The sequence below is a fragment of the Falco punctatus genome (assembly GCF_963210335.1).
Source record: "Falco punctatus genome assembly, chromosome: Z".
Lineage (NCBI taxonomy): Eukaryota > Metazoa > Chordata > Aves > Falconiformes > Falconidae > Falco > Falco punctatus.
Window position 1 is genome coordinate 23884157 of NC_137586.1, and position 25740 is coordinate 23909896.

At 41.2% G+C, this 25740-nt stretch overlaps 1 protein-coding gene and 1 long non-coding RNA gene across 12 annotated transcripts in view; one reads left to right on the forward strand and one right to left on the reverse strand.

Annotated features, from left to right (window-relative positions):
* Positions 1 to 7629: 7629 nt before the first annotated feature.
* Positions 7630 to 12432, reverse strand: LOC308056910. Its single transcript, XR_013925017.1, has 2 exons — positions 8664 to 12432; positions 7630 to 8444 (listed from the first exon to the last, which is right to left on the reverse strand). It is a non-coding gene; the product is annotated as an uncharacterized lncRNA (long non-coding RNA).
* A 279-nt stretch (positions 12433 to 12711) lies between these two features.
* Positions 12712 to 25740, forward strand: part of ERBIN (erbb2 interacting protein) — a 122392-nt gene continuing 109363 nt past the window's right edge. For 2 of the 11 annotated variants that reach the window (XM_080372802.1, XM_080372798.1), the window contains exons 1-2: positions 13037 to 13274; positions 13429 to 13701. The gene's annotated coding sequence lies outside the window, so the exon portion shown is untranslated. Of the gene's footprint in view, positions 12768 to 13023; positions 13275 to 13428; positions 13702 to 25740 lie in introns of those variants that run through there. The other 9 variants (XM_080372803.1, XM_080372801.1, XM_080372808.1 and 6 more) reach the window with 8 other exon arrangements.

Here is a 25740-nt window from a genome sequence, read left to right on the forward strand (position 1 = left end):
TTGTCCTTTTGTAACTGAAATCTGAAATCTATGCAAAAATATGTGAGTGTGCAAGAGGGAAACAGAAAAGGATTTCTGTGTGTTATTATTCTCAAAGCAGCACAAGGAATTACTTTTAACTTAGGTTTGTATTATGTAAATTGCCATCAATGGAAATGAGAAACTCGTAAGACAAATGTAGACCGGTCCAAGTAATTTTTTAACTGCAGTGTGGTTTGTCCCCTCTTTTAATATTCTAACAAGTAGTAGTAGTATGTCAAAGCAGAGTGTGCTTAGAAGATGGATTTTTGCGATGGTGTCAGCTACCTAGCATTAGCAGCCTTCTTCAAGAAGGTGTTGTTCTTTAAAAAATGTAAGTCAGCTTCAATATATATGAAAATGTCCCTTAAAAAACAAACCAGACAAAAAAACCAACCCTCTCAAACAAAGAAAAAGGAACATTTTGACACTTCTTTGTTTAAAAACAACCAGTGAATAAATGCCTCCCTACATATAAAAAAACCTATTTGCTTTGTTTAAAATTTAAGTAATCAGACAGTAAAGTTCACATTCAGTAGTCAAGTAAGGAGAAATGAAAAAAGTGTACAAAACATAAAAAATGACAAGTACATATACTTACAAAATGTTTAGTACTTCAGTCACCTAAGAGGCTTCAAGTTACATAAAAAAATCGTTGTGTGCAATATGATTCATATAAATGCCTCACCTTTATACTTCCAGTAAATACTAAAGATATTTAATACCTGACTAATTAATTTCAAGCATCAGAGAACAACTAAAATATATCCCAGTTTAACTCTTTAAACTGGGCATTGGATTAACAAAACATATTCTGAATATATCTCAGTAACTACAAGCAAGGTATTGTAAATTTAGACTGGTTGTGTTTGCTGCACTATGGCACCAGCACAGTTGATTTTTCTTGCATCTGTGATGGGAATTATCAAGTGGGATAAATTAGCAGGGTCCTAGAACCTCTGTTGGAACTGTCCTTTTTGAAAGCAAGAAATCCATCCCACATCAGAAGTATTTAGAAATATTACTTCCCCTAAAAAAAGGAAATTAAATGCCAAAATACATTTATTGGATCTAGGCTCTAGCCTTGTATTCAGATGTCTCTACTACATGTTCAGTCTTCCACCCTCAAGTGGCTGTGAACAAGGCTCTGGAAGAGCACTGTAAGGCTGAAAATGGGAAAGTACTGAAATCCCATTCAAATCTTTTGCCAGATTTTATTAAATGGAGTATGATATCTGCATAGGTCTGGTGTTTTCTTTTTGGAATGATGTGCTGGGCTGAGAGTGGGCATTTTATTACTTCTCCATCTCTTCTGTTCTTACCCTTCCCACCTCTCTGTCCCTTCATTTACTAATCTCCTTCTCCTTTGTGGTCTTCTTCACCCACAGACTAAATGATTCCTCCCTTCTCCAAAACCTTTTTATGCCTTTACCTCGTCTTCCATCAGACCATCACTTCTCTTCAATAAAGTTGTAAGAGAAAAAAGCAAATGACCTTGAAGAGAGGAACAGACTAGTTGGCAAAAGGCTGGTGGGACTGTTGCCACCACAGTAAGAAAACAGATATGGCAGCTTTCTGCCTAGTGTGATGTTCACCCTAGCTGTGTGTCGCTGCTTATGCTGCTGAATGAATTTGCAAAGTGCCTGTATTTTCACAGCCGTATGTGACTATGCTGAACTTGCAGATCAGTTCACCTCCTTTCATTTCCTTTTTCAACTGCTTCTCTGTTCTCCCAAGAGAAGACCACGAGATAACCTTCTGCTCTATTTGATGCTTATTCTCACTTGTCTCCTTCATCTCTTTGCAGTCGTACGTTAATTTGAGGGTACGTACTAACTGCTCACATCCATTTCCTCTGTAATCACCAACAAGTATTCCTTCCGAGGTATTATTCCGCATGTTTCTCAGTGTCAGCAGCTCCTCCCTACACTGTAGCCTTCTTAATCAAATCTTTACTTGCATTTCTTTCCTAAAGAATCACTCCCACAGTTTTCAGAGTGCTGATCCTTCCTTTACAAGACAACTAACATCTGCTTTTCCTTCTTCACTTCCAGAAGCCTGTATACACAGGCAGCATGACTGGAATCTGCCAGTACTTTTATCTACTTCACACATAAGAGAGTAAAGGAACTGTTGGGGCACCTGCATGACATTTGGATGTGGTAAAACTGGCCTCTTCTCTGGCACGCTGCGCTGTGGTCTGCCTGGACTTACTTTCCTCTTCCCAAGGCAGGACTATTCTCCACCTGGGACCAAAACACCCCTGTTTATTGCTCTGTTTTTTACCCTTCAAAGGCTGTCCTTCTCTGAAGGTCAGCTGAACTACTTCATTCAGCTCCAGGAAGAGAAGAAGGTCTTCGGTATTCAGTAGTGGCTAAACACTCCCCTTTTTATTGCAGCCCCATAAATAGGAGATGGAATGCAGCACTGCACTCCAGGTGATTTCCCTCTTCATGCAATCATTATAGGAAGAAAGAAGTCATGGGGTGTTGCCTATATGTGGTAGAACAGAAGCAGCTTAATTTCCTCTGGAAGCATAGTCACATATGACAAGGCACGAGGGACCAAACAGCTGTGAAATAATAATTCTGGCATCTTAAATTCATTTTTTATTCCCCTAAGAAATGCTTCAAGTTTCTGGTGAAGCTTGGTTATGCTAAATTTTAGTAGCAAACAGTGGCTTGTGCCTCTTTTTTTATGGGTGAGGGGTGATGGCAAAACGTTTTGACTTTTTTGCTGCAATACTGAGATTTTCAGGACTTCACCCTTCTAAGCTCAAGCAGTTGAAGGGGAGGTGAGGAAAGAGAAAATGTGTGTGGTGGGGGAGGACAGTGAGGATAAGAAAGGAGTGTTTTCCACTGAACATCAGAGTGAGTAAACCATTATATTTGCTGAGACATCAGTATTCTTAACTAGCTCTTGAAACTTCTGGCATGGTCACCACCTGGAACATAAAAGTGAAGGCCACTGAAATGAGCAGTTAAGGAAAGAAGAGACCTGCAGAGGTGCAGCTGGTTGTTAGGAGCAGAGAAGTTTAAAGTGCCCACAGAAACATGCAAGTCATACCCCCTCACCTAAGAACTACAAAACTGCTATTTCCTGTGCAACTTTTCAGATTAATGGCATATTAACCAGGCACAATGAGGTTTACTGGCTGATGTGTCTTTCTCAGGATTGCCAGCCTGGGTAGAACATAAGATGGGCAAATGAAACGCCTGTCCTGGTACCCTTGGATATATGCAGCCAACACACAAACTCTTCATCAGGCAAAGTGGTCCTGGCTTTTATATGAGCCTTCTTCACCACTGTGTGTGTCAGCCTGAGTCCTCACTGAACACACTAGTGTCAACACTGTCTGCAGCAAACTGGCTTCAATATGTCTTCCCATGACAAAATCCAGTCAAGCTTTTCCTAACATATGCAGGTGGAAGGAGGATTGCTGGTTATCTACTTTTCGTTCTCCTGCAGTGGAATAGGATACTTCATTTGGCATGGAGAAGTGTAGCTAGCTGTCTATGGCAGTCAGAGATGGATGTGGTCCTCATTTCAGCAAGGTCTGAGCTCCTTCCACACTGCACTGAACAAGGGCAGAGTTTGTCACGAGGGTCAGTAAGTGCTGTCTGAAGCTCTGTATCTGATTTTTGCTGAGCAAGCAGGTGGAAAGAGCTTGAAGTTCTGTATTGTGAGTCTCTGATGTTATAATGAGGCAACAGAACTCAGGTGCAAATAGGGACTTTCGTACCTTCCTAACCCCTCCAGCATATTGTCAGCTTGGGATGGGTGGAAAGGTGAGTAGCTCAGTAAAACATTACACATGTCACATTTTGTAAGCTTCAAATGGGTATATAGGCTTTCTGTTATCTCAACAGCTAGTACGTACTAAAACTGCATCACATGAAATTAAGGTGTGTCAATCAAGTAGATTTAGTGTACTTTTCTGATTCAATGTAAACAAACCCTTAGGTCACAGATCTAGACTGAGGTGCACAACTCCATTTCTATTAGCAATCATAGTGAAGTCAATAAGCTTACTCATATGAAAAGTATATCTGCATTTGAAAAAGCAGATCTTTACATTTTAAATCTCTGTGGTGGTAGCATGTCTGTTGAATTACTTAAATTTCTGGCCATCATTCATATTTTCCAAACTTATGTGTAATTCACATAGCTTTCATGTCCATACATTTTTATTGACATTTATTTGCCTTAAAATTAAAGAGTAATTAAACTTATGCCGTAGGCATTTTACAGTATAAGGGTGAATGCTTACCACTTAAATACTTGTGCACATATATATATATACACCACATATATGATTTATATACATACATGTCCTACATATCGTATGTCAGCTTTAGGCTTTAGCAGGTTAATGTGTGTGTGTTTATCTCCAGAATTCTATTTATTAGCAGGTGTATTGAAACATAAGTAGCTCATGTAGTAAAAATGGATATGTGATGGAAAAGAACGCAACCATACCTTGGCAATTTCCTGTTTCTTCAGAGCTGGCATAAGAAAGTATTTGTGCAGATCTAAAACACTGAACAGGCTGACAAGGACAGTGTCATTTAACATATGAATGAATGTCTTAAAAAGCAGTTTATGAGTATTCACATCTTTGAGGATTTCTCTCCCCAAAGCCTCTTGGTTTCACAGTGGCTTAATTCAAGACGGTTTCTGTCAAAGGTAAAGAAAGAACTGAAAAAGAGTACACTTGTTTCTCTCGTTTGAAACAATGCTGATACACCTAAATCAATGGTTTTCAGATGAAGGTAGCTGCTACTTGCAAAGAATTGTGCAGATCAGTAGGGTGGGGCAAGCAAAGTCAGAAAATATTTTAAACCCTGTCCCTCATGCCAGTAACAGCAGCGTGTTCATGAACTGCTCACGGGAAGGTGCTTGAGAGAACTGTGCCACCAAACTTACTCTGTATCTGAAAGATACACATTTTTATCACCTCAGCCGCTCCCCTGATTTCCACTGCTAATTTGGTATTTACTGCCCTTCCCATATTAGAATATGAACATCACCTTTCTAGATCACATGGCTGACAAACAGTGACAATACAAATTACCCTGTGGAGGAAACCACAATAAACAAACTCTTCAGAAAGTCAGTCACCATGCAAAACACAATAGGAAAAATGGAACTGCCCTGCAAGGAGCAGGCTCTGTGATTGAAATAACCACGCAAATACACCTATGAACCTAATAATGCAAAAAGGAACCCTCAATGACAGCATCTTCCTTTCTATTACATACTACTTGATGCTGGTATATATACAGAAAACCATTAAATAAATACAGCGTCTACTAAAACACACGCTTGAGGGTTCTTCCTGGAGCTCTTTTCCACCTCTTTTTAAGTAACAGTTCTAGTATTAAACTCACAATCCAGAGCAGATTTCTCCTGTACTAACAAGCACTCATTAGAACCAAACCTTGCTGGCACAGCAAATGCAAAATTCATGAATACTGACATATTTAACATAATTGATGTCAACACCCAAAAGAACTACTAATTTCCATGAGTCTTCCTCATAAACTTTAAAAATTTGATGTATTACACTAAACACAACACATACTCTCATGAGAATTTTGTGCATGAAACCAATCAACCATTATTCACTACAATGAACTCACATAAATAACTGATCAAGAACAAAACACAGCAATGGATAGAATATTTTTTCCATAAAGAGAATATTCCATCTCTTGCATAGTCCATGTGCTCACAGGGGACCTACAAGTCATGTTTAAAAAATAATCCTGGGAACTAAATTTTTAAATTCGGTGGATAAACGAATTGTGGTCTCAGTAGTGACATTGTTTTTAAAGCTTACGGTTTTCTTGCTGATTCATCTTTGTACATTCCTGTTAGCTACAGTTTTCTCTCCAGTGATTTAATTGATTAAGATAATTTTATTATACTAAGAACAATCATGTCCCACTTGTATTTAGTTTGGATTTTGCTACTTGTCAGATCTGATTAATGAATGTCAGTCAAGTCAAAATGTCTGTTTGTTTTCTCTAGTTCCATCAGTTGATCTAATTAAAGATATTGCCTCTTCTACAAATCTTGTCTCATTTGTATCACACTGTAATAGACATGGCATCATAACTGTACTCTCAAAATGCACAGAAGTGAGATAATACTTTAATTGAAACACTTCTATCCCACTTTTACAGCAAACAGAATGGGTATGGGTGGAGGAGGGAAATAATACAATAAATTTTAACTTCAGGTAAAGACAGACCACTACATGAAGGTTGGAAAGCAGTGCCCTGAAGGCTCTGAACAGTAACTGTGTTTTACTCTGAACATTTTTGCATTAGTTGATAGGTTTATGTGCCACCTGCATTTAGGTTATATGTGGGTTTGTCTCACCAACAGCAAAGAATGAGGTTATGTTTTTCCTTCATGAAATCTTTTCTGTGCAAATCCAAAGGGAGTCTTTCTAGCCAGAGTTGTGTGTCTGTTTAGTCTGAATGTATGCCAATACAGTACTTTGAAATGTGTTCATGAAAAACTGTTGACTTGATGCTGTCATGATGCTCAGTTGTAAACGCTGCTATGTTGCTAACAGCATGGTTAATCAGAATCTATGCATTTTTGCAACCTTAGTTTAACAAAGTAAAAAATTTTCAGTATTTTACTTGTAGAAATCATAATAAAGAGTAATTACAGGTCTAAAGTGTACTTCTTAAAGCTTTGGTAAAGCCACCTTCTCTCTTGAGAGCTTTTGTTTGTTTGCAGGCATGGAAATGAGTTAACACACAACTTTTTAACATTTCTGGCCCAGAAAGTCACTATTTCCTTACTGATATAGCATAATACTCATACCTGCAATGTAAGGCTTTTGATGGAGAAAACAATAAAAATATTAGTTTTACTGTTTGCAACTAACATGCCTTAGAACTTAAGACAGATATAAATGAAAAAATGTCTATTTTAGATTTTAAAAAGCTACTCTGAAAACATTCTTTCCAAAGTGAAATTAAAAATGTCTATAATGGTTTTCAGTTATGCTAGTCATACAAGTGCCATCTTTTGTATTTTGCTTGTTCAAAGAAGAAGGGATAAAATACTTAAAAGAGGAGACTATTTCTTATCACTTGAAGGAGAATATTTCTTAGCACCTAGAACTATGTCTTTTATGTTTGTCAGGTGGGGAGAAGAAAGGGAAGAAATAACTAAAAGAACTGAAGACTTCATAAAGAAGAGAAATGGAGAAGACAAGCTGATTCTTGTTTAACTGCACTTGAACTTCTTATATGATGAAAAAAATGGGCAACTGTTTTAACAGATGCTGAAAAAGTAATTATTTGCCCCAAACTAATCTTTTATCATGAACCCTAACTGCAGATGGAGGACAATCAAAAGGACTGTTTTTTGAACTCTCTTGAAAATGTTCCACAGTAGCTTTTCTACGAATCGAAGAGTCTTTGCTTAAGGTGCAATCTGTTAGTGTAACAGGCCTGGAGACAGGATAGTTGATCTCACTGGACTGTCTGGATCTCCTTGCTTCAAAATGGTTTCACCTGTGGTTCCAAACATGATGGTCCCTGAGAAAATCAGCTTCTAATATTGAGACAACACTGAAGCCAGGAAGTCACATAGCTTTAGTCTTTATTTTTACATGACTGACATTATTCACAGAAAATGACAAGGAAAAAGTAAGGAATTTGTTAACTGTGCACATATACGACAGTGCTGCTAAAATCTCCTAAGAGATTGGTATTAACAGCATAACAACCTTCTAATAAAACTTAATGGCCAGAACAGAGATGTAAAATAAAAGTGATTCATCCTACAATTAGAGAAATCTGGATTTATTTAATGGTTAGCATAACTGATATCATCATAAATGTGCCTATAGAGAATAATTTTGGAATGATATTTGTGGTAACATTTACAGTGTCTACACATGACCTGCTCACCAGCTTGTTATGCCAGAACACATTCTGTCTGGTTTTCACTAGATTAAAAAACCCACCATAACCAATTTTAAACAAAGTTGCCACAGAAATTCGTCTTTCCTACCAGTGGAGAGAGAGTGAGGAGTGATGGTTTTCCTGCAGGGTGCAGCACTAATTATTAACCTTAGCAAAGCAATATAACCAGTAGAGAGCTACTATAGAGCTAGCATGACTGATTTTCTATAGGAAAGCTATGCCAGATCTGATTAGAAGCTGTACAGTGTTCTTTTATGGTTGGTTTCCAGACACAAGTATCCTCAGCTGCACTCACTGTTACCCTTTTTGGATCCAAGAACCTTATCAAAGGCAGTCCAAACCCACTGTCGGTACATAGGCAAAATACTGAGTGCATGGCTTGTTTTAGGCAACTTCATAGTTGGCTCTTTCTGCAAACTTCATGTTTAACTCTTTGTTAACTCAGTGTGGCCAGAAGGAGATCTGCAGGACCTGGTGAGCAAAGGATTGATGGTTACAATCCGCAGATGTCTGTTTCCTCACATGGCATGGCTTCATTTTCATTCCTTTCAGTTTGTTTTGACCAGCACAAGATTTATGTGGGGGCATCAGATGTCAAAACAGACTCTTAGGCTAAGAGGCAGCTGCATAGCTTAAAGTCAGGAGCAAAGCAGTCCAAATCAGGCAAGAATAAAGGTGCCTTAATATTACCTTTTTGTCTTTTCTCCTCCATGTGAAAGGTTCAGCCAAATGTTCCTCAGAGTCCAGGAGCTCACCCATGGTAACCAAGGAAAAGAAATACAAACAAAAAGACACAATAAAATGTTTAAAAATAACTCTAAAACATTCCTAATAATTTCTAGAACACAGCATATACAAAATACGTTGTGGTGTTACAAAGGTTTTCTATTGGTACTTGCATAATACTCCAAAACTTAGTCACACAACAGATTTACTTTCATTACTTCTGTTTACTGTTTGAAAAATAAGACAACCAAATACAGGAAAAAACTTCTTCATATGGTGTAATGCAACATTTAACCAGTGTAAATTTGGGATTGTATCACAGTTAGACCAAGCAGAGGTTGTTTACTTAGCTTGTCTTTAAGTGTACCAGATAGGCATTATGCATTTAGGAATTCATAACAATATACTTCTAAGACTTAATTGCCACTGAATGAAATCAGTTTTGTGTTGATTTCACCAGCGTAAATGTAGTGTAATCCAGCTGTGAATCAGATCAATTCAGACAATGTTACAGTAAGACATTCTGGACAGATCATGTGCAAATTTAAATTATGGAGTATCTAAAATAAACTCCAATATATACTTGTTAAAGGAAAGATTACTTATTGTCTCTTTATGTCTTTCAGGTAGCTATTACTTTCAGTAATTATTATTTAATATTTATATTGTAATGGTGTCCAGAAGTCCCAATTCAAATCAAGATACAATCCACCATTCAAGTCACTACTTGAGCATTTAATAAGCAGAAGCGCTTAGCCTGGGGGCCTTTCAGTCTAGCTCTTGGAAAAGTGGAAATGCACAAATGTAATGAACAACAGTATTAACAGGGAAAAGCATCAATTAAACCCTGTTACTGTGAAAAACTGTGTATACTTTGTTTAGACCACTGAACTCCTGAAAGGGACAAACAGAGGTGGCTGGTTCACCGACTGTTCTTTCAGTTTAGCTGCATGTTGTTGCAGTATTTACAAGCATTCCTGTTCAAATATAAAAATAGAAGTTTGAACGAGAGGAGTTTGGACTTGGTGTCTGCTGTGAAATCATGGTTTAAATTTTCAGTGGGATCAGTTGCATGGCCTCACTTGAAAGACTCATTATCTAACTCTGTGTTTTTTACTTTGTGCACTTAATCTGTAATTATTTGGTAACTGGGATACCAACACTGGGAATTAACGTTGCTGGGGACTCTGTTGAAGCTGTAATCGAAATACTTTCTTGATATTTATAGCACTTTTAAATCCCTGGGATAACTCCTGGTATTTTCTTAATTTGTATAGATAGTTGTATCTTGTCTGTATAACATCTTCAGGAGCTGTGTTCTAGCTAGCTAGCTAAAGTTTCAGTAGTCTTTGACTAGGCTTTGATTTTTGATGGCTAAAACGGTAAGTGAAATAGTATCTCAGACTGAAACTAACATTACTACCGTAGATTAACCATGGGAGCAACAGTTGCTATAAATTTCCCACACCCATCTATCACCCTGCTGCATTAACAAATGCATTGGGCAATCTGCAGTAAACATTGCCACAGAACATTTTCATGTTTAAAAAATTGTGATAATTCATGCATAAAAGAGGTGCCTGGAAGAGTTCATGATGGAAGACATCAGTCACAGACAGCCATTCGCATTAATTATGGTAAGGATACATTACTGCGTATTAGGAACGATCAATTGTTCGCATGAGATAAAAAAATCAGTAATTTTATTATAGCACCAGTGTAGTGCACTACAGTGAGAAATTAAAAATCTGTTGTGAGTGGGGGTGAAGTTCTCATATTGGCCTTAGTCCAACGCTGACTCATTTGAAGAAAAATGGCTTACCTGAATGGGAAGAAATGGAAGTGATTTAATGTTTTGGGAAATACATATACATATATAATTTTGTTTTACAAACTCTGATGGTTGCATTTAATTTAGTTTAATTATTTAATCCTAGGCATAGATGTAGTCTCCAAAGAAGGCTGTATGTGAAAATGGAGAGATTTGTAGAAAAGTAAAGAAACAATGAGCAAGTATTATTACCCTAGTAAAAATGCATGCTTATTTTCTGTATCTGCATACAAATTGGATACTTGAACACACAATTCCCATACACAGATAAGAAGTTTTAAATAAAGAACAGTATTGTTAAATGTAGTGGACTTTTACAAATGTGATCAACAGTATGTTTTGCTGCTAAAGATCAAAGCTTCTTCATCCAAAGCCCTGTAAGAAACTGGATGAAGTAAATGATGGTCCTGAACAGGAAATATCAACTGGAGTTACTTTCAGGGACTGGTTAGAGTTTAAAGGACTTTTCACATCTAGTTGTATGCTAAAATCAGTGGCAGGTCATCACTAACCTGACATAACATTTTCCTTTGCTGTTCAATGGCTCATGTAAAATGGCATTTTTTAGCATTTTGTTCATCTCTCAGTAAACAGATTACCATAATAAAATGATATCATAATAACTATCCCACCTGAGCTGGTGGCAGTCCCAGCAGAGGAGCCAGGGATTAAACAGGCATGAAGATAAAACTACCTCTGTTTTAGACGTTGTCTCTGTGGAACACAATTAAGGAGCATAAGGTGAGCAGCATGTAGAAATCCACCCTGCTGTCAGCTTTGTGTGCCGTTTTGTGGCTGAGCAGAACTCCAGGCTCCAGGACTGTTAAAATGGCATATTGTGTACACAATAGGTTATCAAATACTCATTTCAAACAATCAAGGAAATTAAACAGAAAAACATTTCCATCAACATACTGTCATGATCCAACAAACACCAATACCCAAGTCGTGTGACCTACAGTAAACCCACTGTCTGCTTTTCAAACGTATTTGCGCGTGACTGTGTTACAGCTAACAGCATTTTCGGTACCATCGTCTTGTACCGAGGGTGCTGAAATACTCGGAGAGGAAACACAGCCGTATGCCGGGGTTTCTGTGAAACGGTGTGACCATGTATGCGGCACTGTTTTACTTGTTGTTTGGATCGCCATTTAATATCACGTATCATAATATCAGTTAATATCATCATGTCTGGGTGGAGGTTGTTAGTTTTCCCCGCGATGTGCTCGTTTCCGCAGATCCCGATAACCGAAACGCCGGGAGCGCCAGGTGCAGCCCGGCAGCGCCCAGGGTGGCCGCGGACACCGGGCAGCCGACAGCCGTGCCGTGCCAAGCGCAGTGGCCCATCGTTCGGGGCCGAATGCGCCCAGGCAGCCAACGCGCCCCTGCAGAAGGCAAGCTGCGCCAACACCGCGCGGGAAAACCAGCGACGCCCGCTCCCTGCTGCGTTACCGGGCCGGGAAGGGCCTCCCCAGCCGCGCCGGCCCCATCCCAGTTCCCGGAGTGGGCCGCACGTCAGGCGGAGGCGCGAGGTCCCGTTCTGCGGCCGCTGGACGCGTCCCCGCCGCAGCGCCCCCGCCCCGGCCCCCGCTCGGCTCGGCCCCGCCTCAGCGCCCCCGGCCGCCCCGCGCCCTCACTGCCCCGGCCCCGCCCTGCAGTCCCGGCCCCAGCCCCCGGCCCCACCGCGCCCCATTCCTCCACAACCCCCTCCCGCCCCCTGCCGAGCCCGATTGGACGCGGCGGCCCGTCTCTCATGACGCCCCTGGCTCGCGATTGGCTGCGGCGCGGCATCCCGCTCTCAGCCCCACACCGGTGGCGGGGGAGGGGAGGCCCGCGGGAGCCGGCGGCGGCGGCGGCGTAGCCCGCCCGTCCCCTTCCCCCTCCCGCCGCGGCCTGTGGGGGCGCGGGCGCCGCGCCTCCTGGTCCCGCTCCCGCCTCCACCCGGTCCCGACCCAGCTCCCGCTCCGCCCGCCGCCGCTGCGGTGCCTCCCCCGGCCTGGGCGGCAGTGCGCGGCGCCGGCAGCCGCAGGGGCGCGGCGTCGTCCCCCCGGTTACGCCCCTCTGCTCCCCATCGCGCGTCCCCGCCGGGGCATTCCCCTCGCCACAGCTCCGCCGCCTCCCCGGACCCCCCGCTGCCCAGGCCGGGGAGGGGGGGCGGGAGGCTGAAGCGGCGGGAGAAGAGGGAAGTGTGCGAAAGGAGGCGGGGAGAGAGGGCGGCGGCGGCGGCGGGCGGGCAGGTGAGGCTGGCAGCCATCCCGCTCCCCTCCTGCCCTTGGCGGCGGCGGGGGCGTGCGGGGCGGCGGCCGCGCTCGGTCGGCGCGGCCGGGGGTGAGGAGCTGGCGGCGGAGCGGCGGCGCCGGGGACGCAGGCCGGCGGGCGAGGCCGCGCCGCCGGGGCCGGCCGGGTGGCGCGGGGCGCTGCGGTCTCGCCGCCGGGCGTCGTTCCTGCCGGGCGGGGCCGGCGCGGCTGGGGGCCGCCCGCGGGGCAGAGCGGGGCGTGGCCGGCGGTGCGGGAGGGGCCCGGCGCCGCCGCCGCCCTCCCCACGCGCGCACGCACGTCGCACGCGCCGCGCCCGCCCCCGTGCCCGGTGAAAGCTGTTGCATTTCTCCCCCCGCCCGGCGCTCGCCGCACTCCTCTGCCCCTTCCCCCTCGAACGGGAGGAAACTCGGTGGGCTCTAGCGCGTCCCCGCGGGGCCGGAGGAAGCCCCGCCTGCCGGAGCGGCGCGGGGCGCCCGACAGACAAGGTAAATCGAACGGGGACGGCTCGGGGAGCAGCGGCGGCAGCCACGGCAAAACCCTCCCTCTGCTGAAGGGGGTGGGGAAGGAGGAAGGAGTTCACGCTTCATCTCGATATCCTGTTTTTGGCCTTTATATTTCTGTGTTTTCCGCCTCGCGTAGGGCAGCTGCCCTTTGTGTTTCCCCCTCTCTGGTCGAAATGCCGTGGGCATGAGCGGGGCCGCTGGTCGCGTGGAGGCTGAGGAAGGCGTCGGGGGGGACCGAAAGTTCTTGAGTTCCTCGGGCACAGAAGTTTCTTTGTTCGGCTGGAGAAGGTACTGAACTGAAGCTGCTCGACACCGTGATTCTGCCGCTTCAGCTCCTTCCTCCCCGAAATGATTGCTGGCCCTGCGAGTGTAATCTAACTTCTCGGGAAATAAGAAAGTCCTAGAGGAGGTAGTAATCTTTTATTTAATCGAAAGATCTCGAGGCTTGGTGCTGCCCGTGTCTGCCTTTGCTTGTCTGTCACCTTGTTTACTGGAATGTCGGTTAACGTCTGGCCGGGCTTCTGGAAGATAGCTGTTAAATTGCTGTATAAAAACGTGCCCTCGTAGTCCTCTGTAATTGCTTGTGTCAGTTTTTCCCCTCGACTGCTGCCGCCACCTCTTCCTCCCCTCCGCCCCCTCTCTGTCCTCAAGATGACGAATTGGACTGCATATTTTTCAGCTTGTATAGCAGAGGTCTGTATTGCGTCTTGATCCTTGAAAAGTTTATGTTAAGAACCTCAGGGTTGTTTTTTTTTTTAAAAAGTCTGACTTTTTAAAAGTGTGTGCAGTTGAACCTACAAGCTTATGTAGCCTTGTTCGGTTTTGATGACTACTTTCTCCTTTATTGTTTTTGAAAGGAGTCCCGTTTGAAGCTGTTGGAGGGAAAACAAAATGTGAAGTTTTGGTGTAAGGTTTTGTACTGCTGGTGTCTGTTAAGTTATGCCAACTAACTAGTTGCATGTAGTGAAAGCAGTATTGCTCACCACCAGATGCATTTCACATACCTCAAAGAGGCAGTTATTGCTTAGTTCTTTCATGAAGGCAAGGAATTTCTCGTAGTATGAATGTTCAAAATGAGCTAGAAGCCATAGCTCTGTACTGGCTTATCTAAATTTTTGTTCCTGTTTGTCCAACTGGGAAGGAGCATGCTGGTCAGATAGGATGTGTGCGCTTCGGTCTCTCAGGTGTCTGAGATGTGTTGGTATTTGTGAGGCTTGGACAAAGTAATTTCTGCACAAAATTTAAAATACTCCAACTATATAGTTCTTTAACAGCATCAAGTCATGTAGTGTTTGAGGAAAAAGTTACTAATCCAACTCCATCTGTTTTGGTATGCCGTGAGGAAAAATGTTAACATTTAGCTGACCTGAAGTGGCTTTTATGACAGATCACAAGGAAATGTTTTGGCTTGGAATTTATAGACCTACCTTTCCAGGCGGCAGTAAGGGTTATTCTTGGGCATCAGAAAGCGCTGAACAAAATAAATGGCAGTGAACTTTGGTTTCCTTATATGGCTGATGCTTGGCAGAAAAGCAATGAGGTCTAAATAGAGTAATCCTTTTACAAAGAGCCATCACTTCCCAAAGCAGTGTTTCAGCCCCAATAATGACTTAAGATTCTTGGGGGGGGGGGGCGGGGGGCAGGGGCAGGGGTTGTAGCAGTGCATGACAAATTTAGTTGTAAACCACTGTGTTGGTAATGCATGCAATTTTGTTTCTTTTCAGACCTTTTGTGTTTCTCATGATGCACTTGATATTTTTCAATGCCATGTCGAAGAATAGATCCTTGTAGTGGAGCCACAACTTTTTACGTTGGTGTTTTGTCACCATGGTAGCTATAGATAAGGCCCTTTTTAATGAGGAAAGTGTAATTCAGTACAGCTTATAGTTAATCATTATATCGTAGAATGCCGTTCATATTGTTAACATAGTTTAGGAGTTATCAAGAAGTGTTTTCTTTCTTGAGATCATCAGTCTCAACTAAAAATCAGTCTGACACTGATAATTCATGTTGTGAGTTATGTAAGTATACACATGGTAGCTCATGTTGCTTGACACAACACTTTCATAGGTATGTGTCGATGGCTTGGGGAAACATTATTTTGGCCTGGCTGTGTTTTGCTTAGGCATTAAATTAAAATGAAGTAAACATCAGTCATTTTAGGTTGGTATGCTTACAGTCAGAGAGCTGTAAGTTACAGCATACGTCATACAATGGAATGTGATTTTCATTAGGATAATTATCATATTAGTAAAAATATGAATAGATTTGTCTGATGAATAAGCTGCCCAGTAGATAATGTTTGGTATAAATGTAGTGCTCTTATAGGGCACATCACATTTGTATGGAATTGAGGGGGCTCTGCAGAGAATTTATTATTAATTGAAAGTTGCATAGTGTGTTAAGCTGGTGGTGTAAGAAAACAGTGTTACAAATTGTCATCAGTGAAATTCTTTCTGAGTCTGTAGTCCCAAGGATAAAGAGCCATGGTTGGAACATCAAAGCGAAGGAGAGGCTTGCACAGATGTAACATACATTATACGTAGCATGTTAGCAGTAGTTTCTAGAAATAGAAGGGGATGGGAGCAAATTCCTCAACTCAGCTTTCCTGTAGGGGTGTAATGAATCAATCACTGGCAGTCCGCTTTGTTTTCTTGTTTTGTTTTTGTCCTTCCTGCTCCCCAGCAAAAGGAAAATCTTCTAGGGAAAATGTTACGTAAAGATCAAATGGTTGAGATGTCATCTCTTCAGCAGATCTCCCTATAGAATAACCTGATCTGCTAAAGGATGGTCTGGCATTTACTACACATAGAGGAATTACAAATCTAACCTTTTCCGAATGCATAACTAGTTGAGTTGACAGAAAAGCTACTGTTATGGATATGAAAAAAGTAGACACTATTCCTATGTAAGCATGCAAATGTTGATGGTGACAGTTGGTGTAGGTGGTTAAATGTGAAAAATGTGGAAAACAAAGATTTAGAAACATCACCGTTTTGCCTTGTGAGCTTTTGAGTAAGTAAAATGATGTCAGAAAACACTTCAAATTGGAATGAAAACATTGCAGGTACAATATTTATCAGTTTCTGTAGTAAGTAATCTATAGATACACCCTACACACCCCTCCGTTCAGAAGGTGCAGTGTCTTTTGGTAACCTTTTACGTTGCTAGCTTAGTGTCTTGGAACAGCTGTGCAGGCCAATGCACGCTTGTGAGGTATAGGTTATGTCTTCTATAACTTCCAAAAGTGTAATTGACTTTGGGAGTTTTGCATAATGTTTTGAATGCATAGGGGTTATCTTTTTGTTCGTGCTGTGGGTAACTTGTGAACAATTCTGTGGTGAGTCACATGACAGACTCTGGTCCATTTCTGGACAAGAAGTACTTCTTTGGTGGGATGAGGGCTTGTGAAAGCGTGTAATACGGATTTCATGCAGTCCTTACAGTTCTCTTCATCTCTTGGGGAGCAGCTGCAGTGTACCACTGCAGTTTCCAGCTGTGAAGGTGACATGCAGAACCCACTGTATCAGCACAGCTGGCATGCTTGTCTCCTGCTGAGTAAATATTGGTAAAAATTAGTGGGCCTAAACAACACTGCCTAGTGCACTTTAGCAATAATTAATTGTTAAGCAGTTCTGTTGAGTTTTAAGATTATAAGAGGACAGGTAATCGAGAGATAAACTCGACTGCTTTAATGACAGGCTGGGTATAGTTGTTTTTGAAGGATTGTTTTAAAAATTACTTTATTGAACTACTTCTTTATTTCTAATTAATACAGTATTCATGTATTGTGAGTAAAACCTTATAAATGTTAAGGTTTGAAAGTAAGGATGCTGATTTAGGAGAGATCTATAAATCTCATCTGCCTAAGAAAAATGAAAATGTGAAGATTGCTATGCTGGAATTGGTAGTATTTATATTATATAGTAGCCTTTGGATAACTCTACTTGTCCTGCTGTGTAACCTCATTAGTTACTAGTTCTTTTAAAGATACTTGTTTCTCTGATGCCCAAATTTCAATATGGCTATTTGGCTTATTGCTCTGTTTAGTTACACCTGTACTTCCCCTGAAGGTAATGCAGAAGCATGATGTTGCAACACTAATTGCACCTTCCACCTTTTAAAATACATCCTGACTTTGTATAAGAGAGAAATAAAGTTAAACAAACCTCTTCATTGTGTCTGAATTAGACCAGACTAAAGTGTACTTACACTGGAGAACATCAGCATTGTGACTAGCTTCTCTAGGGTAGTTTAAGTCAAAAAGTAGGCTAGTTCTTTCGGTATCTGGAACTAATTTGTAGATGACTTGATACCAAGCGATCATTATACATAGGAACAAAAAGTGATGATTGAGCGGAGTCTGAGGACAATGTGAGTGATCATGGCTGCTGTGGCTGTCCTGGAGGTTGTAATAAGATCAGAAGGTAGCTAAGCCTTCGGAGATTCTTTCATTTGAAGGCTTGATCTTATTAGATAAGATATTACGTACTCTTCTCCCCTTTTTGTCCACTTCAGTAGCAATGAATGGGATGGTCGTACTGTTCTATTTTTTGGCATGGCCAGGAAAACATTAGATAACAAGATTTGTACATAAATTTGATTAGGAAGGTGGGGGAATGCTTTGTGCCTTGATTACTTATGATAGTAAGGACAACTGCTGTCCCTGTAAGAGAAAACTTATCAGAAAGAGGGTAAGTGATTCCAAAATGCGTGACTTTTTTCACAGCTCTCATTTTTTAAATAGCGAATATTATACACTCTTGCATCTTTTGTAAATAAAGTATGGTTTCTCAAACTTCTGTTTCACACTTCTGTAATTTAATTCTGCAAGCATAAGGCTATATTATGTATGCAAAGTAAAACAACTGCTAAAAACAAACATTCTTTTAAGATTCCCTTGCTTAGATGCACATTGTGAGAATAGTAACTGCTAGAAACTGTAGGTCAGTATCTTCAGAGTGATCAGTTTGGAATTCACTGGGTGCATGAGCTCCTTTTCAAAAAAAAAAAAAAAAAGTCTAAGTGCACTGAATTCTCCAAGTTTGTATAGTCCAATACATACAGTGCTGTGCTTCATGTCTCGTAGACCCTGTCATGAAGTTGGCTGGGGAGGAATAAACATAGATAGATAGGTATGGTCCAAGTAGTGAATTTTCTGACTATTCTGGACTATCACACCCTTCCAGTGGGAGAGACTGCACCTGTTGGAGTAGGTATTTCCTTTCTAGGAACGAACAGGTAGGGAGGAAATACTTGTTCTAGGAGTGCTGAGTTTTATGTTCTCTTGAACTTAAAATTGCACTTGTGAAGTAGATGGTTGGGGGTATAATTGTCTTCCTGTGAGCTCCTAGCACTCCGTGGCTACTTCTTGTGTCAGTTGTCTGGGGCTATCTTTCGGAGCAGAAGCAGCTTTAAAGTGGTTTGAAGTGTTAGTAAAAGTTACAAATACTGGAAATAAAACACTTGTAATTTTACCCTTAATTTGGAAAGGGTGATATCTCCCTGTGAGGTAGCCAGGGCCTTATTCTCCTTGGTGGGGAAAGCTCCAGTGTTAATAATTAAATCAAAAATATCTGAAATTCGGTTAGTATTTTACAGGTAGCAGCAGAACAGTGTTCTTGGTGTCCGAAGGTGCTGTGCTTTGAGTTTCACTGCTGCCTTAGGAGCCTTCTCATCAGCTTTCAACTTGAGTTGGCATGAGAAGTTCCTGAAGTAGCTGCACAGGGGGCCCTGTCTTCCCAGGTGGTTCTGGAAGAAAAAAATTCATGTTCTTCCATAGTCTGCTGTCCCATAATGCGGGTTTTAAGTTTAGTGTAGTTGCAGAAATTTCTTCATCCTTCCTTGTTACTCAAAATCATAACAAAGAAGACTCTCTAAACCAAATGATAGTTTAAAAAGCCGACATTGGTTTACTGCAGCACTGGGTGATGGAGGATTTTTTCCTCCTAATATACACACCAAGCTACTCTAGGGTACACATTATACACCACAGAGTATTTGCATATTCATAGTACATAGCGTGTTCATTGTCATTCACACACAGGATTGGTTACAAGTTTCTGGTTTCTAGTGTAAATCGGTACGCATCCTCAGACAGCACCACTGAAGCTTTTTGTGAACTAGTGTAGTCCCCAAATGGGGTGTTGCCCTCTGTCAGGGGACTATTTGAGTCGGAGGTCCTGACTTCCCACTGCTACAACCACAATTACTTCTGTCGTACTTTAAACTAATTTTCTGTTGTTTGTGGATTGCAACGCTATCAGCTGGTCTCCTCTTAGGGCCAGAACTTCCTCACTTGAAGGCTTCTTTTGCATAACACAGGTGTTCTTTTCACCATCTTTTTTTTTTTGTTTTCCAACCTCGTGACATCAGCAAAAGGTGTGTGTGTGTATACGTGGGGGCTTGTTTCCTCTAAGTAAATTGCTTAAGTCTTTGGTATCAGGTTCAGCCATCCAAAATAACTGTGGATGTCATCTTAAGTGTTTGGGTGGTGGAAAGTGTTTCTAGGCTTGTCTGGAAAACTTCTGGTAGGCTGCTTAGGAACTTTTTGAAAACTTGTGGCTTTTCTCCCCACATGTGACTGTAGTCATCCTGGCATTACCTTCCTTGAGGGGAAAAAATGATTGTTTAGAAGAACAACTCAGTTGTCGGCAATTTGATCCAATTACTGCAGGTCTTCCGTCTTTACTTTACAGGTAACCCTGAGGATAAGATGGAGGTTTATATTTGAAACTGGATATTAGAGAACTCTTAAATAATGATGCTAATGCAAATTATAGGGGTTTTTCCCCTCTGTGGAAGCATTATGCTTAATATTCTGTGCTTATGCACGCTTGTGGCGAAAACAAAAAAACTCATCTGCAGAAGTATTTACAATGTTGAGGTCTGCATTTTCTTTAAAAATAAACCAAAAAGTATGGTAGTGTAGTGGTCTAAATGTTTCGTGACTTAAATGCTGTGTAAATACTTGCTTTCCGTGCTCATGCTACAGAGTATAATATGGAGGTGTTGAACTTATTTATTTTCCACTGTGGCCTGCAAGGTGGGTGTACCTGAAGGAGTACGTGTATGTGAGGGAGGAGATGAATGTGCAGGCAGCTGTTGATGTGCACTTGATAATCCTGCTGCTGGTACGTTTGCTTGCTGTGGCAAGTTAGTCTCTGGTGACCTGGAATGTCAGCTTGATAGTTAGCTCCTTTTAGGAGAACATGCTCATTTTGGGTTACTTCTGGTCACATAATCATATGTGATGTTAACCCTGAAGCTGCAGATCATTTAATTTCTGAGGTATTCTATATTTTTGGGGGGTTGACAAACTTTATCACTGAGGGAGAAAAATCTCAGAAGTTCACAACTTTCTGATTCATAGCTATCCAGCCTTTATACCATTTGTTTCAGTTGTGCTTTATTAAGCTTATCCAAGGTGATTTATTGTAAGTAATTAATGAATTCTTTAGTAGATCTCTTTCTGGGAGGAATTACAGGTGGAGTGTAGAATGCTAGAAAATAGTATTTGGAGCAAGCCTAGAATTTTACTTGTAAGGTCACTTTTGTTGGTTCACATATGGGTGTAGGCAAACTATTAAAAACAAGGTAACAATTAAGTAAGGACTCTACCAAGAGGAGAAAAAGATGATTAAACTTGTGTGTTTCCATCTTTGCTGGGAATGTGACAGGAAGGGAAAATAAATTTGAACTCTGAATTTGGCAAGCTGTCTGGCTCTGATTCTGATGGATAAGATCAGAAATGTTGATACGGGGGAGGGAGAAACTATGAGAGCATTACTGTTATACTATACTATTGTTTAACTATGGTGCATCTTATTTGTGTCTTTTAGGAGACTTCTTTTTTCTGAACAACATTTTGTGAGGGAGGGAGATTTCTGTGGGTATTAGGAAATAGTGTGCTTCCAGTGCATTATTCTTTCTTAATCTAGACATTAATGCTTTGGATCCAGTACCAGAGATGACATCTAAATAAGTGAAAATATAAACAGTACAAGTACTAGAAAAGCAAGATAGACTTAACATGGATTTTAATAGACTTGGGTTAGAATAATTTACTCATCTTAGTCATCTGGGTAGGCTCCTCTGTTTTTCAGGAGCACTTATTTTAAATGTCTTGCTTTACTGAAGCAAAGCAGGAAGTGCTGAGGATCATGGCATTCCTGTGTGTTTTTTGCATTGCTACTTCCTAGAGAAAGACAGTGGAACAGACAGACATTTCTGTGGGATTTTCCTGTGGGAAATCTGTGGGATCCGTGGGAGAGATACTGTCAAATTTTCAAATGTCCTGTAGTCTTTCATGACGTTAGTGCTACTGAATTGGTTTTGCAAGCAGTAGGCTGTGATGCTGCGAAGGAAAGAGTGTGGCCCTGTCAATGGAGCAGATTAAAAGAAGTTGTTAGATGGAAGATGAAGAGATGTGTCTTTACTCAATTTTTTTTTCCTCAGCCTCTTTCTTACTTCTCTTCTCCCTCTACATAAAGCAACTAATCAAGAACCAACAAATTGCTCCTTAAACTTTAAAAAATTGTGTTTGCTTTCTCTCATCTGCCCCAGATGGAGTGCCAATTTCCACTGAATTCAAATACATATTTGCTCATTTTAGATCCATAGATCACCATCATTCCGTTTTGTTAAGTCCTGTGAAAGTTTTAAATTTCCACTTCAAGAGGATGAAATATCTACAGGGGAATAACCTTCACTCAAAATCAGATTGTTACTCATTTTCCCCAAATGTGTATTAACTTGCTTTTAATTTTTGAAAAGTCTGAAGGGAAGTATGCATTGGACAATTCAAATTATTTGAAATCACAGTTATGAAATTTTCTGAAATTCTAACATTGAGCTATTCAATTCTGTTTTCCTATTCTGAGAAAGAGGCTGACATGTTAATAGCAAATCAGCACAGCACTGTCCCACTTTTAACTTCAATAGTGTCAAAGTAGTATTGTATGTCTCTCTTTTTTTTTTTTTTTTTTTTTTTCCCTTGCTAGAAAGGATGTCAGGAGTTAACTAACACTTTAAGCTATTATTAAATCAACTTTGAATTCAGTTTTGAGACTATAATTTGCACTGTGATGGGAGGGAAGAATCTTAGTTCTACTTAAATATTCTGTCAGGTGAAAAACTTATTTTTTACTTTAGATAGTGAATTATCATCTATGGAGATGTCACAAAAGGAGCAGTTAGGTCAGGTCACCTAAAGAATTGCCACCAAGGAGTTTAAGTGAAGCAGGTTTAATATGAAGTTGTGGAAATGTGACTGCACAAGATTCAGTGGTAAGGGTCACTCTGTTACTTATTACATGGAGTAAATACAGAGAGAAATTAAGTTGACATCATAGAATCATTTAGGTTGGTAAAGACCTCTGAGATCACCAAGTCCAGCTGTTAACCCAGGACTGCCAAGTCCATCACCAAACCATGTCACTAAGCACCACATCTGCATGCTTTTTAAATACCTGCAGGGATGGTGATTCCAGCACCTCCCTGGGCAGCCTGTTCCAATGCTTGACCACCCTTTCAGTAAAGATTTTTTTCCTACTACCCAACCTAAACCTGCCATGGCACAATTTGAGGCCATTGTCTCTTGTCCTGTTGCTTGTGATCTGGGAGAAGAGACTGACCCCCACCTGCCTACAGCCTCCTCTCAGGCAGTAGTAGAGAGTGATAGGGTCCCCCATGAGCCTCCTTTTCTCCAGTCTAAGCAATTCCAGTTGCCCTCAGCCGCTTCTGGTAAGACTTATTGTGTAGACCTTTCAGCAACTTTGTGGCTGGACATGCTTCATCACCTCTGCATCCCTCCTGTAGTGAGGGGCCGCCAAATAAAGTCAGAATACAGTTGGAAACAGTTTATAGAGATCAAAGGTATAAAAGGGTAAAGGAGATCCTCCCGTTGACTCACAAGGTTCAGAGTAGATCCCCTGGCTTTCTAAAATCTCGTAGAACCTAGGTGCAGCTGGATCTATTCCTAGGCTCAGACTTGGACAATGGCTTAGATTAAAGGGGAGAGTGAGAGAAAGAGAAAGCTTGTTCATAGTTCAAGATTATTACTAAGATTTTAGCAGCAAATCAATAAAATCTGTTTTAAATCACAAAAGTTACATAATAAACCTTCTTCAAGGTTTATCGAGCTTCAAGCTTGCAATACATATTACAGCAAAGGTGTATTTACTACAAGTTTGCCCTTGAGTTCAGTGAAATACTCAGGGTTTTAGGGGTTTGCATTCCTCAACAGCCAGAGGAGTTGAGCCTTGAGGAGCAGGAGTATCAGCCCAGGCCCCATCATCACTTTTCCGTGATGGCCCCCCTAGTATTGCAAACTTAGCAGTTTGTGAGCTCTGAGCAGTGTCCTCCTGCTCAGAGGGAGATGCTGGTTACAGCCCACAGTGGTCCAGGAGAGCTCAGAAGGGTCTCACTTTGGGAGTACTGTTTATAACGTTGTGAGATGGTTGGCTTTAGTCATCAGCAAATTTCCTTCACACCTGCAACCTGGATTGGTAATTTTCTCAAAAATTCTAGGAACAATATATAATTCTACTTGGTTACAACTCAGGCTGTGATCTGGCAGGAGCATTATGAGGTTGTTAGGGAGTAACTGGTTATTTTCATTCTTCTTCCCTCCTTGTACCAGTCAACAGGAGTTCCAGTACAGACGGTGCCATTCTCTGCCTGAGCAGAGTAGGAGTAACTGGTACAGTCAAGGGGTGCTTAACCACCCAACTCATTACTCAAGGCATGGCGGCCTAACCGGTACCTCCTGGGGTCATAGGATAGCCCAGAGAAGGGGGAGTAGTGCACCACTGCAGGTGGTAACAGCATTTTAAGAGAAACTGTACTTCAATATAATTGTCTAAATTTGAAGTAATTATTAAAAATTTTACTGTAAGCAGTAAACTGTCATTCTTCCCTATCTAAAAGGGCAAAAATACTTTGGAAGCCATTCAAGAATAACCTTCTGTTAATTTTGTTACAACAGTTGCTTATCTGATCTCCAAAATGACTGATGTGGTAAAATAAAAATGACATAACAGCTCTTCTTTTTTTTTTTCTGTAATCATCATCTGTTGGCTTAGAGAAACACAACACTAAAGAGAAAAATAATTTAATACAAAAAACATTAGCTTAAATGTTTCATTACTGTGTTGGGAGTGAAAAGAGATTGTAAGGTGGCAAAAATCAGATGTGCATTGTGAGAACAAAGCTAAGTAAACAGAGGATAATGTTTGGCTGCATGGGAGATGTGAAGAGTCTCATAGTTAGAACCACAGGTAATGCACAGGAGAACAATACTTGTGCATTGCAATTGCAAGCAACTAATCGGAGTGGATAGAGATTGTGTTACAGTTGTAAAATACATGTAGAAGGAAACAATAGACAGAGGTACAATTCAGGGATTCCTTCATTTGCCCAGGGTAGTAACTCTTAAAACTGCTGAGAATAATGTTGAGCTAATATGTGTCATAATTGTTATATAAACTAGACAGAGAAAATGCTTAGAATCTAGAAAATAGTGGTGTTGGGTTTTTTTAATTTTGCTCGTTATAGAAATAATGGCTACTCTTTACCACAGCAGTGAAAAAAGTGTATTACAGTAAAACTCTTTAAAGCTGCATTATAAATAAAAGCTTACTGGTTTTAGTACTACATTTGATGCTAAACAAATGTAAAAGTGAAAAACAAACCAGCTTGTTGAGGTGGGTAACACAAAACAGAGATAGAAATGTTCTTTAAGGAGGGGAAGTATTCTAGAGTAAATTGGAAGTCCAGTTCTGTGTGCTATTTCTTGCAGTAGTGACTTTCATTAGGGCACTACATAGTGTTTTTACATGTTAGAGTGCATCATTGTGTGTGTGTTTTCGTAGGATATTTTGTCTTTAAAATGTAACGATCCCAAAATGGGCGATGAATGCACATAAGTACATGCACTCCTCTTTTTTTGAACTCTGATCTATGAATGTGTTTCCACTTGTGTTCCTGTTACCACCGACTGTATTGTGTAACCTGTCTAGTTTTAGTGCAGCAGTTTATCACGTCTTATTAGCTGCAGTTTTGGCTGGTTCCTCCTCCTTCCATGTACGTCAGCTGTTGCTTGCTTTGAATCACTAAGTCTCATGTTGTTTCGGGCCTGCTGGGTTCTTCTGACCTCTGTTGTTTGATCCGTTCTAGTTGTAGCTAAGAATTCTGGCAGTTGCTTTTTTGGTGGGAGTGCATGTGAATCGGAGTGTCAGGGTCTGTTTTAATATATGGACCGCAGAATTTATAAAACAAAAGAATTAGAGCAACCAGAGTTACTCTGGTAGGAAATAGTTTCATTCCTGCACAGTGCCCCTCCCACCCCTTTCTGGTGTGTGTGTTTGGTTTTTTGGGGTTTTTTTTGGTGCTGAACTACTAGGTGTTGCAGATTGCCTGAATTTATCTGCAAGCAGTCAGATGGAGA